At 44.0% G+C, this 16,731-nt stretch overlaps 1 long non-coding RNA gene across 1 annotated transcript; it reads left to right on the forward strand.

Annotated features, from left to right (window-relative positions):
* Positions 1–159: 159 nt before the first annotated feature.
* Positions 160–13,252, forward strand: LOC309353856. The gene is made up of 3 exons (XR_014162081.1): positions 160–337; positions 4,582–4,708; positions 13,082–13,252. It is a non-coding gene; the product is annotated as an uncharacterized lncRNA (long non-coding RNA).
* Positions 13,253–16,731: the final 3,479 nt, after the last annotated feature.

The raw sequence follows: 16,731 nt of genomic DNA on the forward strand, positions 1-16,731 counted from the left end.
AAGCGGCGGCTGCACCAGCTATGGGAAGCTCGAGGGGGCCGGGCCAGGAGCAGCAGCCAGGCGCGCCCATTGGCTGGCCGGAGGAGACAAAGGTAAAAATATGCAAATAGGCGCCCGGCCCGCTGACCCGGCGGGGGCCGAGATCCGGGAAGGGAGGGGCGCCTCGATCGTGGCTGCGCGCGAGGAAATGGGAGAGCCAGGGGCGCCCCGAAAGCCAAACAGGCGCACGCCCATTTCTGGTTGCTCCAGGAGAGGAGGGAGCGGCTAAGAGCACCGGCGTCAAAAAGAGCTTTGCGCCATTTTCTGCGGGTTCGTGGGTTTCCAGTGATCGACCACGGTGGAAGGCCAACGTGGTGCCCTCCAGGTGGTGGTGGGCTCCAGGTCCAATAGTCAGTGGGGATGGGAAGTGGAATCCAATAACATCGGAGGGCACCAGGTTGGCTACTCCAATCAGTTGCCTACCATCTGTTCTAATCAATCACCTTTGGTTGTGTGCAGTCTAATCAATCAATCAGCCTTCAGGAAATCGTATGGGTCTCTGTGGTCTTTCGGAAGGAATAGGTGCATCCCAATATTTATCTGGACCATTGTTTAAAGTATTTTGGAGGCTGAATCGTTGTATTTTGAAACTGTTCTTATTTTTTTATATATATGCCAGGTTCCTTGCCACCCTGAGACTGAAGGCAGCATCGACATCATCAGAATAAAATTTTGGTTATGGTGCAATGCTATGGGTTTTTGGGGGTGGGGGGTGGTAAACCTCTTAGACTTAGAAGTTTGATTACAATCAGGCAGCTTTTAAATGTAGGGGAAATATGTGTGTTTACTCAGAAGTAACTCCCACTGTGCTCAATGCTGTCTACACTCTAGTAATGGTGTTTAGGATTTAAATCTTTGTAACAACCTGTCTCGGGTTATCTTAGCTACAACAGCACCCTTAACACAGTACAGCTCCCAGAATTCTTTGAGGGAAGCCATAACTGTTTGATGTCATAGCGCTATAAATGTATATTATGCATATGGCCAAAGTGAGCACTTTCAGTCTCTATATTAGCCAACTCCCAGAGTTCCACTTCTGCCATGTATTTGACAACCTTTATGAACTCTGTACTCCATTATGCAGTTGGTCAATATAACATGGAACGGTTATGAGTATCTGCACACTCAAGGCGTTTTATTTCAGTGAATGGCCCAGCTAGCTAGGGTGAAAAGATAAAGGCCTGTGTCAATATTTGGAGTGGCAAGTCCACAGTTTAAAGAGCAAGCTGGCACAGGTGCTACGTCATGAACAAGTCACATTTCATGCAGCAAAGTCAAAAGGAGGGAAAATGCACTAGGTAGAAAGATGCAAGTAGGCTGCCCATCTGCAAAGGGTAGAACATATTCGAACTGGTATGAGAAGCATTATGGATGAAACATGTATGTGGGTGAAAGGACAAAAGTCAGGGATACCTGGCTTACTAATATAGTACATGTGAAAAGGATCTAGGGGTCTTGGTGGACCACAAGCTTCACATGAGTCAGCAGTGTGATGCAGCAGCAGCAGAAAGAAAGAAAGAAAAAGCTAATGCTATTCTAGGCTACATCAACAAAAGTATAGTGTCCAGGTCAAGGGAAGTCATACTGTAGTACCACTCTATTCTGCCTTGGTCAGACCACATCTGGATTACTGTTTCCAGTTCCGAGTACCACAATTTAAGAAGGATGTTGACAAGCTGGAGTGCGTGCAGAGCAGGGCAACCAAGATGATCGAGGGTCTGGAAACCAAGCCTGATGAGGAACAGTTGAAGGAGCTGGGTGTGTTTAGTTTGGAAAAGAGGAGACTGAAGGGAGATATGGTAGCTGCAGTGGACCCACCACTTATTACCACCAATTAATAATGTGGCAGATCCACTCCCACTAGCTGCCCCCAATTAAATATAGTGCACGCACCTTGCGGTACACCAATTAAACACATTTCTACAATTTACCACAAGTGGGGGACTTGTGTGAGGGAAAACTTAATGATTTAGACTCTAAAGAAAAGCTTTACTAAACAAAAAGAAGTTTATAAAATGAAGTGAGTCAAGAAATGTGTTCTTTCATGTAAAAGTTAATTTATTTACTTTAAGTAACTATGAGATGACTCAGTCTTAAACACAATACTATAGGAACAACTCTTCGTAAACTTCAGTTACAAAAAAATCAAGTGTTAACACTTCAGGTGGTAAATATCCAGGTTTCTAGAATAGTTGGTAAAATGCTCGACTCCGTTTCTGTCACTTAGATCTTACAATTAAATACTTTTGACACCATCCCGCTTCCTTTATAGCTTAATACTTTGGTTCACTTCTCCTCAGTTACCCACTCTTTTAACAGTCCTACACCTGAGGTATTCTCAGACCCAGTAGATCACCTCACCCCTTGGGCTAGGAGTCTTCAGTACCTAGAAGAACTCTCCCCTCCTGGCTATACTGACACCCAGGTAGCCTGCATTCCTACAAGATCTACCTTTCCCGGTTCACTCACAGCCTTCCCAGGACACTCCTGTCTCTATACCTTTCCAAGACCCTCAACCAGGTCTCCCTATCCAAGCTGCAAGACTCTGTCCTCTCGCTATGGATAGTCTCCTCAGTGTGTAAGTTGAACTTCACTCAGAACCAGTTCTCCTTATCTCATTCCCTAATTCCCAACTCCAATCAAACCATATTTCTTAACGTGAACCTTTGCCCCTTCTCAAAACTAAACCCCTGTCTAACCTTCTCCCTCAGAAACTGCTCCTTTTATTCTTCCCCCACAAAGTGTAGCCAGTCCGTGAGAGGCTCTAGCACACGGGTGGAGTTTCAAAGGAACTGCATCACCAGACTCTGCTGTCCGGCACAAAGCCTTCTTCAAATATCTAAAAGGCTGTCACGTTGGAAGATGAAGCAAGCTTGTTTTCTCCTGCTCTGGAGGGTAGGACTCAAACCAAGTTACCAGAGAGGAGATTCTGACTAAACATTGGGAAGAACTTTTCTGACAGTGACAGCTGTTGGGACAAGAGCTGGTGGACTCTCCTTCCTTGGAGGTTTCTAAGCAGAGGTTAGATCATATATGACCTAGTTGAGATCCCTGCATTGCAGAGGGTTGGCCTGGATGTCCCACAGAGTCCATTTCAACTCTACAGTTCTATTATTCTATTATTCCTCTTGTTGTGAGCCAGAGTAGGTAGCAGTTGTGCACCTGATCCACATTGGGCTCCTGGCATGCCTGTTTGATGTGACAATCTGCACTGGTTTACGCATGTGAGATGCTCTCTCTTTTTTTAATTGGTCCATTTTTCTGAGTGCAATAAAACAATGTAGGAATGCATGCAAGGAACTACCATCCTGTAAGCATGAAGCTGTTCACTGGGATCCGTGCATTTTCTGAAATGGGACTGCAGTGCAAATCCGGAAGGATGTGCAAGTTTGAGTTTTAAGGTGGTTTACAAAAAAAGATCTGCTGTCTAGACATATGGACACAACTTCATAGCCTTTCCTGCAACTCCGATACTTTACACAAGCAGATGATTTGGTGGAGCCAGCAGAAAAGCAGAGATCAAATAACCAGAGTCATGTTCCCTTTGTCATAGCTCTGAATTTTTCAGCATCGCCTTCCACTGTCCTGGTCCCTTTCCATCATGCATTATTAAAAGGGGATCCCCTCCCCCAACTGATTGGCAGTCTTTTTCTCACCTGGAGTGGGGCTGGGGAAGCAAGCAAGAATTGGGGAGAATTAGGAGTAAGCAACCAAAAATAATATTTGCAACTTCACATTTTCACAGGCACAAATAACTTTTCTTGTTTTTTTTTTTCTTGTCTTTTTTTTTGTTTTGACTATGGCAGACCAACACGGCTACCTATCTGTAACTGGAACTTTTCTTGTGTGTGAGGACAGTTTCACTCTACAGACTGCAAAGTTTAGGAAGCGAAGTAATCACAGCTGGGGGTGAACTTTGTACTGTGAGTCCAAATATATTTTACCCAGTTTGTTTAATCTGATAAGGAGAAGTCACATTTTCCCCCAAGACTCAAACAAGTTTCTGGGGAAATGCTATCCCCTTCCTTCGTGAAACCCAGCCATACACACTTATTTACCTGGATGTAACTCCCATTGAACTCAGCGGAGCTTAATTCTGAGCAGAAATAGGTAGGATTGCAGTGCAAAATTAGTTATTGTTATCAAAAGCCACATGTGTGTATGTGTGCAAGATTCAGCTTTTGGCACGCAACTGCACATGTTGATGGACAGCAATCAACAGACAAATGGACAAGATAAACCTGGTTCACCCAAACCCACTGAATATACTTGTAGCTGCACATAATATTTTTGCACACCCGCAAAAGTGATGCAAAGCCTATGGTGCAAATATTCTAAGACAGGTGGTGCCATGTGTCAGATGCAGCGCATGTGTCTTCTTCCCAAGACTGATATTTTATGCATAGCACAGTTCTTTTGCACTCGCGTAATATTGCTGCTGCAAGCAGACTTGCAGTGTCTGTATTCTTGCTTGCTTGCTTGCTTTGTTTTGAGTCTCCTTTATCCCTGCTCCGTCTCACGCACAGTCCTTGTTTCTTTCAGGCCCCTTTGTTGTCTTTCAATGGCATCGCTGGCAAGTGGACAATATATCTAAGCAGCGGGAATCATCGCTTCCATGGGAAAGGGCAGCAACTTTCCCCTGGTGACCCCATGGCTTCTCTGGCTATCCGTGAGTGAATTGAGCAGACGATTGATGCTGTTAGGATATTAGGGTGCAGGACTCAATAACCCATGGGTTCTGCCTGGACAGCCCATGAGATCCAGTTGTCAGTCAAACAGGACATTTTTGCATACCCTCCAACATTTTCCCAATAAAAATAGGGACATTCTAAATAATAATAATAATAATAATAATAATAATAATAATAATAATAATAATAATACCCCACCCATCTGATTGGGTTGCTCCAGGGACTCTGGACAACAAACATATATAAAAACATAATAAAACATTTTTTAAAAAACTTCCCAATTCAGATGTCTTTTACAGATTGTATAGTTACTTCTTGGTTTAGGGTTCACATAACTCCATATGCTCCAACATTTCTCCGATGAAAATAGGGACGTATAGTAGAGGGTGAAATACCCAAGAAAGTGCTTATTCTTTTCCTCTATGCAGTAACAGCGGCCAGAATAATTTATGCCCAAAGGTGGAAGGACAAAAATAGTCCCACAAAAGGAGACTGGCAGAATAAGCTGATAGAATGTGCTGAGCTAGCAGTGTTGACTGCAAAGATAAGAAATGGGGATGAGTTGGATATAAAAGAAGAGTAGGAATACTTTGGCAAATATTTAAAGAAACATAACAAATCAGATAAGTGGGGTTAGATGTATGAGCAGCAGTTAAAAATAAGCAGAAGAGGGGTGGTAATTAAGGCGATACAGCTCAACAAGGGGAGCCAAAGAGTGTAAGATAAACAATGACAATTGTATAATTGATGTACTAAGATATATAAAATGAATAAATGAATAAATGAATAATAATAATAATAATAATAATAATAATAATAATAATAATAATAATTTATTATTTGTACCCCGCCCATCTGGCTGGGTTTCCCCAGCCACTCTGGGCGGCTTCCAACAAAGATGAAAGATACACTAAAATGTCACATATTAAAAACTTCCCTGAACAGGGCTGCCTTCAGATGTCTTCTGAATGTCAGGTAGTTGTTTATCGCTTTGACATCTGGTGGGAGGGCATTCCACAGGGCAGGCGCCACTACCGAGAAGGCCCTCTGCCTGGTTCCCTGTAACTTGGCCTCTCGCAGTGAGGGAACTGCCAGAAGACCCTCAGAGCTGGACCTCAGTGTCCGGGCAGAACAATGGGGGAGGAGACGCTCCTTCAGATATACAGGACCGAGGCCGTTTAGGGCTTTAAAGGTCAGCACCAACACTTTGAATTGTGTGTATGTATGTGTGTGTATGAAAATAGGGACATACTAAGGAATTTGGACCTTCTGGGATCAGTTCAGATACCTGACAGCTTCTGTAAATCATGGACTGTCCCTGGAAGATAGGGACACTTGGAAGGTCTGTTTTCTTAAACACAACATAGTAGCCAGCAAGTAGTTGAAGGGTGGCGCAACAAATATGAGTACAGCACACACTTTTATACACTTCCAAGCAAAGGGGCAGTTAGGTCTTTTATGGCTGTGCTTCCTTCTACTATAATCATTAGGTGTAGCAGCTTTCTTATCTTTCCTTCCTTCCTTTGTCCTTAACAGTTCTAGCAATAGCTCCTGCATACATGTTTTTCCATCCTTCTCTTGCAATGACAACCTTCGCATTCCAACCTTCACTTGCTCAACCTTGCTCACCCACATTTCAACCTTTAATGTTCTCATTTCTGTATATTTTTTCCCTCCAGCAACACAAGGCCGTGTTGCAGACTTTCTCTTTTTCTTTCCATGGGCAGGGCAGTTGACCATGATCGAAAGGGATTCATCCATCCTATAACCACTTGGGACCCGGCTATTTCTAATGGCTTTCAATTGTGTGGATTTCTTGTACAGTTTACCTTACCTTCTCTCGCTAGGCAGCTGTGTAACCCAACAGAAGGCAACTCAACGTGGCCCATGAAATATGTGCTGAGGCCTCTTCAAACCTAGAGCTTCAAACATTTGCTCATTGTCCAATCTGGTGCAGAGCTTTTGTTTGCTGGCTTTATGGTGACTTTTGGAAGTGGATCCTAATACACAAGGTTGACAATACTGCAGCTTTGGAGCTTTTACATACTGTATTTAGGGGGTGAAGATTGTGTATATATGAGTATTGCCAGAGTTTTAAGGTCAGTATAGGGATGAACGAATCTGTCAGTTCAGCGTCTCATTTTTCCCATCTTAAATTCATGGCTCCTCATTTCTGTAGCAAGGAGAAATTAAAATTTTACATCACTGTAAAATTCACCAGCATCTTAGTGCAAATTTCTCCCACTTTTGGCACACATTTTGACAAACATACACAATTTTTGGTTAGCATTTCCCCCTAATATAATGCCTTTTTGTGTGTTTGTTTCACTAATATGTGCATTTTTAGGCATGCCTTCCCCTAATATATCCATTTTTGCATGCGTTGTTTGGCTGGAGAACTGCCTCACAACATTCTGAGAAGTGCAAAATTTGAAGCACAACTGCGCTTCAGTCAAGTATCAGTCGCAAACAAAATCAGATTTCAATCCCATCCCTGGCGAGTCTCATTTTCTTATTTTTGTACCTATTATTTTTAACACTAGGCAAAATTCCTGTCAGCTTGTCAATACCAGGGAGCCTATTCAGCTGGAAGCGAACTGTCGCAGCTCGCCTTGCAGGTGACAAATCCCCCAGCACAGAACCAGATAAGGCAGATTGCGACCCGACTTCCCAATCTGAGCCTCTCTGGTTGGTGACAGGCTGACATCACCCAGCAATATGGCAGCAGCTGATGGGGAAGCGGAAAAAACGAGACCTGCTCACTGTTAAATAAAACATCACCAGTTGAAAATGAAGGTCTGCTTAATGAGCTCGAAGGAGCTGGAGAAGCATTTAGCAGCCCAGAAGGCCTCCTGCTGTTCTGCCATATGGTTTCAAAAGGCACATATCCTCTCATATCTCCGCGCCTGCTCCAAGAAACGTAGCTGTCTAAAAGAACCAGAAGAGTGTGAAATAATCCTATTTTAACCCATCAAGCAGCTTGGCATGGCCTACAAAGTTCTCCCCCCCCCCCCCGCCGCCGCCTGCTTTCTTTTATCTTCACAACGACCCTGTGAGGTAGCGCAGGCTGAGAGAGAATTAACTGGCCCAAAGCCACCCAGTGGGCTTCATGGCTAAACAAAAGATTTGAACTCTGCTCTCTTCGCTTCCATTCCTTCCCATTCTCATCTGTTTCAGCAGTGGTTCCCAGACTTTTTTTTGTGGCACAGTAACCCACAAGTCTGAATTTACTTGAGATGGAGACCTGTTAATTTATTGTCACATTAATTTTGGAAGCGCACATAGAATCGTAGCTGGAACCAAGTACCATTTGGCTTTACCCCTCTCAGAACATCCTGGTCGTTGCGTACCATCGTTATTGAACAGAATTAAAGGATATTCAGGATTATCGGAGTTGCTTTATATTTCTCTCCCCTCTTCCATTTTCTTTTTTGTCTGATGCTGCTTAAAGAGCAAGCCTAGGCACAAGTGTAAAGCAAGCAAGTGAAATTAAGCCATGGTAAAGTTATGCCAGATCAAATCTCCATTTGGCAGCTTGGCTGCAGTGGCGTAGCGGGGTCAGGTGGTACCCGGTGTGGAAAATTTATTTTCACACCCCCCCACCACCACACACATTGAAATCTAGTTGGACTCCCAAGAGACTGTGATCTACTTAGAGTATAAAAATACTGGCTGTGATCTACCAATTGTCATTACCAGGAGTTGTTGAACTTCTTTTAGGGAAGGATTGACCAAAGTTCTTGAGCTTTTTATAGGGGAGGGCCAAAGTTCGTATCGTATTGTAAATCCTTTATTGTTACCACATACAACATCCAAAACAAATTAATACAGAATTACCACTTCCCCAGTGGCACAAAATATTTGCTAAAAGAAAGGAGGCAGAACAGTCTATCGTCATATCTCTTGGTCTCCAGGGAGATCAGACGTCTGCAGTGTATTTCGATGACAAAAAACCAAATAGAGATTGTAATGGTTCTAGGGGTTGCTCGTGCGTAAACCGGTGCAACGCCTGGCTGGGTTGCCTGAGTGAACCTTTTCTGTCTGGACAGCCACTCGCCCGTGGCTGTCTCAATCGCTGGCAGAATCCGTCAGTGGGCGTTTCTTAAACTTCCTCCAGCAAAGAAGCTCTTTGACGCCTAGTCTCTTCCTACTCTCCCTGCGTGGAAGCCTTCTGCACAAGGAGGGTGTAGGCAGCGGAGGACCCTTACTCTCCCCGCTGGTCCCCGGCGAGGAGTCATGGGACTGCCTCACCGATTCCCCCATCTTCCCCCCTTCTCCACTGGTGCTACGCTGATTACCTTCCCCAGAAGATGGGCTGCCTCTCCCCATCCCGGGACGCTCTCTGGAATCCCTCCGGAGCCCGCTCTCTCCCTCCGGCCCTGATGGCAGTTCTCTGACAGAGATATTTAGCCACTAACCTGGTGAGCTCCTGATCATTCCCCAGTAATAGAAAATGTTGGCCAGAGTTGTTGAGCTATTTTTAGGGGAGGGTTGGCCAAAGTTGTTGAGCTTTTTGGGGGGTGACAGGGTTTGGGTCATGACTTGAGGAAGCTTCTGCTTCTTCCCTCCCCTCCACCCTCCCCTTGTTTGCTAGCCAGCCTCCTTCCCATCATCTCCCTGTCTGCCTGCATGCCTCACTGCAGCAGCCCGGGCGGGGTACTGTCAAAACGAAGGGGGAAGCCCGCCGGCAGAGCAGCACAACTCACCCCCTTCCCCTGACGACTCAGGGTAGGTGGGAGTCGCGGGCTGGCAGCGCACCGAATGTCACTCCCCTCCATGATGACACCTGGTGCAGTCTGCCCCTACCCTGCTCCGTCCTTGATTGGCTGTTGCTGCTGCTCCGCCTAACCCTGGGGGGGGGGGGGGGAGAGAGCCTTTACAGGAGTGTTCTGTGCTGGATTGCTGTGTCATGTAACCAAACTAAATGGGTTTAAGAGCCCACCCTGGGACTGTCCCTTCTGAGGGATTCACACTGGCTGTCCTGTTTGTGGCATCTGAAAGGCTTGTCTTCTTTACGTCCTTATTCTTCTAAACTTCTCATCCTAGCAGGTCTTGCCATAGGATTCCCCCCACAGATTGTTAAGAGCAGGGCTTTTCCCCCAAGGAGAACTCACAGGAACTCAGTTCCGGCACCTCTCAGGTGGGTGCCATTGCCATTCCAAGAGAAAGAGGGAGGTCTTCGTGGTGAGTTCCAGCACCTCTTTTTCCAGAGAAAAAGGTTAAGAGAAAAAGGTTAAGAGGAAAGTATTTTAATGAAACACCGACCAAATTGAATGCCTCGGATGAAAAGCAGCATATAAATGACTTCATTTTAGCTTGATAGTGAGAACCCAACACTGAATGGCAACTGTGTTGTGTTTAGGTTCAGAGGACTTGAAATATAAATGGAATCTGCATGCAACACCCAGTAAGTCACACTAGAGGGCACAAAGAGTCTACTGTATGTCTAGAATACTGCCTGACTAGCTTCCAGCAAGGGAAAGACTTTCTCATGCAAATAAATAAATGAGCAGGTTTCACAAAGTTGCTGTTTCCAACTGCAGGGTTTAGATAATGTGTAGAATCAGTTGCTTTGCAATTAATGACACGTCAAACTAAATAGAACCCAAACTTTTGTTTTTATTTCACCAAAGGCTTCAGTGCAATTTTTATTCTGGCTGGTTTGTATTAGATTAGGAGCAAAGCAAGTCCAAAGAAACCACAAACTTCATTTATCGGCAGATCAGAATCAAGCTGCAGCTAAAAGATCTGGGCTAAGGTTTATGCTTGTGAAGATGTTCATCCAATGCTCATCTACCCTATTTAAATAAATAGTCCATGCTTCCTCCTCAAGGTAGATAGCTAAGAAACAGCAAAACTCTAGCGGAGATTATTATGTTAAAATGCAATGCAGCTTAACACACCATGGCATCTTAGTAATCATAGGAGTTGTGTGCCTGCCTTTTCCATTTTCCTCATCCATTATTTTTGTGTGTTGACTGGGGCTGATGGGTCCAACAACATTTAGAAGACCATAGGTTCCCCGCCTGGACTGTAAAGGAAGTCAGTATTCTTATCCCCATCTTGTAGATAGGGGTCAGAGACTGAGAAACAGGCTCACCTCAGGCAACTCACTCTGTTCATGGCGGACACGAATATTTCATACATACAGAGTGTACACTCTGCTACCCCAGGTCTGCATATGGGAGCTGCATAAGGGCTGATCTTGTGTGGCTCATGTTCATTTCAGTTAAGATTGCACAGATACTTTGTGCCCAGTAGGTCAGAACTATTGCCAATCTCCATGACACACAAATTCTGCCACCTGAAGCAGCTATCTTATCATGGCTCATGGTAGGGCCAGCCATAAGAGCCCTTTAGATATCTGGTTCAGGCATGCATGCCCCAAACAACCCATGTATCATTCCTAACCATACTAGGGTTCAGTGATGGTATCAGCGTAGCTAATTTGTAACCAAACATGATGAATAGAAGCTCCTTTAGTCTGTCTTACACTTTATAAAACCCCATGGCTGTCAGTGTTTTGTGGGAGGGATTCTAGCACACCCTAGGAAATTTAGGTTAAAGTGCCCTAGCACAACAAATTCACTTTAAAAGGAAAGTGGACTGTTTGCAGTTAGGAAAGGGATGGGGAAAAGCATTGAAAAGTGTGAAATGAACAAATGATTAATAGAAAGGTATATAAACACCTCACAAGTAAATCAGGATGAATGCTCATTGTCATATAACCTCCCTATAAACAACTCAGAACAAACGCTCAATGAAAACCGGATAGAATCTAACCGTTTCACTAGCTTTTTGCAAACAGAGTTCGACAGTTATTCAATGAACAGGTTGCCTGGTCTGGAGGTGTGGTCTAGTGTAGTAATGCTCGCCCCCAACCTCTTGCCCCTCCCTTCTACGGTCTCTGCTCTCCGGCCAGACCAGGGCCGTCCCAGGCAGGGTAGGCGGGCGAAATTACTGTTTTAGCAAAGCCAAAAACAAAACAAACAACACCCGGTAGGGCTGCCACCACTCCCTATGTTCCAGGGGACCCAAGATCACATCCCAGGGAGAAGGTTGTGACCCGTTAGCTTGGCCGTTCCCCTACTCCACAAGCTGCATCCACAGTCTTGCAGGCAGAAATTCTACGGTAGAGCGTAACCCAGCGTAAGGCAAGGACTTAGCTATTCCCTTTGGAAAGGCACACAACTAAAACAGTTTCATCTTTAAAATGTTTATTTTAAAATAACATAAGAAACATGCTAAAATAGCAGGCACATCTTTTGGAACGTTACAGGTAAGAAAACAAGAAAGCTGCTAGGCTTACTAAGATCACATACTTACAACTCTAACACAAAGATAGGACAGTTGAAGTTCTTTCAAAACTCTGCAAGTAGACGACGAGTGAAGATTTCCATCTCAAAGGATGAGTAGCGGCCTATTAAGCTGGAACAATAGAGCCTGGCATCTTTGCAATTTGCAGAGCAAAGCAGAGAGCAAAGAGCAAGACAATTGCTTGATCTTTTATCCACAATTCGCAACCTGCGTCGTAACTTTCAAGCCAATCATAAGACTCAAATTATTTTTGAATGCGCCAATGATCGGCTTGCTGGTCAATCAATTTACCTCTTGACAGCTGGGCCAATTTAGGATTTAAACTTTAAATCAAAGGGCTTCCTCCCTTCCAAGGAAATTAACCAGAGACACATTCCCAGGCAATTCAAGGGCAGATAACAACACTGGGGAGGAAGATGTTTACACCATCGAACTCAGGTGCTAGTTCTTTCATTAATCAAGACATCCTGGGTTCTAATAAAACTTTCAACCGAGGAGCCAGTTGTCTGGAGCTTTAAAGATACACAACTCCTTTCCCAGGGTCCTTGCGGCTGATGAAACTCCCACAAGGCCTCACTCTCTTTTGCTTGACCAAAGAATAATTTTCTAAATATTCCTACTTTACTACATCTAGTCTCCCATCTTCCAACAAGGAAGCAAATACAGTTCACAAATTGAGACCTTTGTTGAGGAAATGTTAGCAATGTGAGGAAGAAAGCCAACTCTTTGAAGTCATGTCGATTTTGCAAAAAACTTGCATCTGTTTCCTTCTGCAACACCAGCATCCTAAGTCAAGATCTGTGTTTAAGTTAGTACTTTTCATCAAATATAGGCATCGGAACCCAGTTCAAATGATGGGATATGCATAAGAACAACTTGGAGAACAAAGCACCAGATGCTGACACTTTAGGGATTTCCTCTTGGCCCTTAGTAACTTCTCAGGAAATTGCTACAGAAGCAGACATTTAATAACATCCATCCAGCAAAGCAACCCTTCTGCAGGAGAATTTTCTATTCCTTCCTTTTTCTTACAGACTGAGCCATGAGTCAACAAAGGAGGCTTTAACAACCTTTGAGTGGAGTTGAACATGCAAGTATCCTTTTATGACTATTAGGAAGATCAGTTTCAACCAAATTAAAAAAGAAAGACCCTTTGTTTCCATATAAACATATTTGTTTGAATAATGCTATTGCATGGCTTGGCACCGAGTGTTTGCCCCGTGCTTCGGGCAGGTGTGCGTAAGGCTTGGGGCGACAGCCGCGGCTGGAGGAGAAAATACCGTATTTTTTGCACCATAACACTCACTTTTTCCTCCTAAAAAGTAAGGGGAAATGTCTGTGCGTGTTATGGAGGGAATGCCTACGGGTGGCATGCCTACGGATTTTCCTCCTCTAAAAACTACATGCGTGTTATGGCCAGGTGCGTGTTATAGAGCGAAAAATACGATTTTTTTTTTTATTCATTCCCCCCCCCAAAAAAAACGGTGCGTCCTATGGGCTGGTGCGCCCTATAGGACGAAAAATACGGTACATTATTTTAAATCTGCTGCATACTTTTTAAAAAGAATAACCCCACCAAACCCAGCAGGGTTTACTTCTTAAGACAGCCATATAGGATTGGATATTCTAAAATGTGGTAGGCATGACAAAAATTGAAACAGGTAAATCTTTTTTTCCCCTGGATCGGTTAATCTAGAACACTTGTCTCTGACTCCACCCATTGCTGTCAAACTACAAAAGGTTTCCCCCTCCTGGTCTAGCTGGACAATTATTCTGACATAGTATAAAGCAGATTCCTATGCACTACTCTCTGTTTCACAATTGATTGTTTATATTTTGACATTTCAACGATGGCTTTAAAGGAGCGGGGAAAATGGCTTAGGCAGCAAGTTGGATGTTTTGGTTTCTCAAAAATGGATTTACAGAAGATGCCAACAGGTCATTTCTATCCAAAGCAAAAGCCAAATTGTCAGGTAGAAAACAGGTACTCTTCAAGGTCCACTAACATGCTCAAGATGTAATATATTGTATTTTGTGTGTGTGTGTATATATATATATGCACATACATCATCTAGTATATATACATACTATATATATACATATAAATATTGTATATATACTCTCTCCCCCCCCAACATACACACAATACACACACACACGTATGTGTGTATGTTGTGAACTGCCCTGAAATCTATGGGTATATGGCCGTATACAAATTTTAACAACAACAACAGGCCCTGTTATTGTGGGCTAGAAACATGCACCCCCAATGAGAAAGTTATCCGCTTTTCAGATCCTGCAAAATACTATTGCTTCTGATGCAGATTAACATGACTACCTCTCTTTAAAAAAATACCACTAATGGAGCTGACAAGTATTTAACAATATTCTCCGTACTTCAGTGGTTTAAAGACAGCACTGTTTGCCCACAATGACATCACTGCATAAGGGCACCCTACCGCTCCACACTATTTCCCTGCAGGCATAACTGGATATGGTCACACACTGTTCTATTAGCAATTTCATTATTTAGTTGTCATAGTTACCGTAAGCCCTTTACATTTTGCTTTCAGAAAGCAATACACCTTAAATTATTACTTGGCCAAGAGCTGTCTGCTAGTAGGATTTTGCTTTCTACTTTTGGTGCTGCGACTTCAGTGAAACCATGGTACACTATTCTATGTTCCACTTAGATGACAAAGCTTATACAGTCTTACCTTGGAAGCTGAACGCCTTGGGAGTCAAACGTTTTGGCTCCTGAACGCTGCAAACCTGGAAGTGAGTGTTCTGGTTTGGGAACTTTCTTTGGAAGCCGAACGTCCGACGCGGCTTATGCTTGTGTGCAGGAAGCTACTGCAGCCAATCGGAAGCCGTGCCTTGGTTGTTGAATGTTTTCGGAAGTCAAACAGACTTCTGGACCGGATTCCGTTCAACAACCAAGGGATGGATGTACTTTGAATCAGAAGCAGTGGGCTTTAATGGTTAAAGCCTTCCTCCAACCTGGTACCCTCCAGATGTTTTAGACTACAACTCCCATCAACCTCAAGGGATGGTGGGAATTGCAGTCCAAAGCATCTGCATGGCACCAGGCTGGGCAAGGCTGATTTCTATCCCACCACAGCACCCCCTTTTCAGGGCATACGCTGGCTTAATATCCGCTGGAATCATCTCAGCTGGCCGGGTCCTGGCTGAGCCAGGATTGAGGAGTTACACTGAGGTCTCTCTCCAGATGAGGTAAAGATGACAGAGCTAAGCCGGCATAGCTTGGCTGTGTTGGGAACCTCCTGACTCAGCTGAAGATCCACTGGATCCAGCCCAGCAGCACTTGCTGTAGGATTGTTCCCTAACCATAAGTTGTATAACCAGTCAATTACATTCGTATTAATTTTCACATGGGTAAATGCAAGTTTGTTTTTAAATAATGCTCCTGTGTTGTAGCAAGCATTGCATTAGCAAAAGGCTTTTCCCACCCCTCTCTTGTGAAAAGCGAATTGCCTCTTGAGATGATGCTTGCTACCAATTTACAAGTCCTCGTATTAAAAAATACAGTCATACCTCATGTTACGTCCGCTTCATGTTATGTTCTTTCAGGTTATGTCCCACAGCAACCCGGAAGTACTGGAAAGGGTTACTTCCGGGTTTCGCCGCTTGCACAGACACGCAAAATGACGTCACGCGCATGTGCAGAAGCGGCGAATCACAAGCTGCGCATGCGCAGACGCGCCGCTGTGGGTTGCGTTCTTTTCATGTTGCAAACAGGCCTCTGGAACGGATCCTGTTCGCAACCAGAGGTACCACTGTATTGTAGTTCTTTTTTTAAAAAAAATCCTGCCAAATAATCAATCAGTGCTTTAAATTTTTATTTATTTAACATATACAGACCTCTCTTAAAAGTTGTTTTAATTGATTATTATAACCAATTACAGGTTCAGATTAATAGAAATGGGTTTTAAGCTATATAGAATGAAAAACAGCAATGGATGACTTGTATGAGGGAGGCCAGGGAATTCCCAAAGTTGTTATTTCTTATTTAAAAACAAAGCAACCCAAACTCAACTCTAATGTAGGTGTTTTAGGGTTGGTAAACATGCTATTAACGTTTCCATGTGGAAAGTTGTTTTTCCCTTTGCTGTAACTCCGGACTAGGGGATCTGTGTTCCACCAGCCCCAACCGACATGGCCAGTGGATACAGATTATGAGAGTTGTAGTCCAGAAACATTTGGAAGGCCACAGGGTTCTCATCTCTCCTGGAACAGATAACCGCCACACATTTTTCATGGAAACCCTGCAAGGACCCAAAGAGTTTCGAACCCAGCACCACATGTTCCTAGAGCAGTCTGTCACAGGTGTAAAAAGATGATGCAGAGAGAGTCACACCAAGGAAGAAGCTTGCCACACTCACCAGGTGGAGCAGCCTTTGCCTATCTGGTTTCCTACAGATACTTGGACTACAACTCCCATCATTCTCAGCCAGCTTGGTCCTGCTTGCTGGGAGTTGTAGCCCAAAATACCCAGAGAGCACAAGGTTGGCAAAGCCTGAGGTAAAGTGTAGACTGGACCTTCCAAAACATCTGCCACAGTGGCTGGGGCAACTCAGTCAGATGGGCAGGGTGCAAATAGCAAAATTATTATTAAATCCTTCTGCAGAAGGTTAGCAGTAGTTAGTCGCATGCAAGCCCACTT

This window comes from Podarcis melisellensis (assembly GCF_964234715.1).
Source record: "Podarcis melisellensis genome assembly, chromosome: 12".
Lineage (NCBI taxonomy): Eukaryota > Metazoa > Chordata > Lepidosauria > Squamata > Lacertidae > Podarcis > Podarcis melisellensis.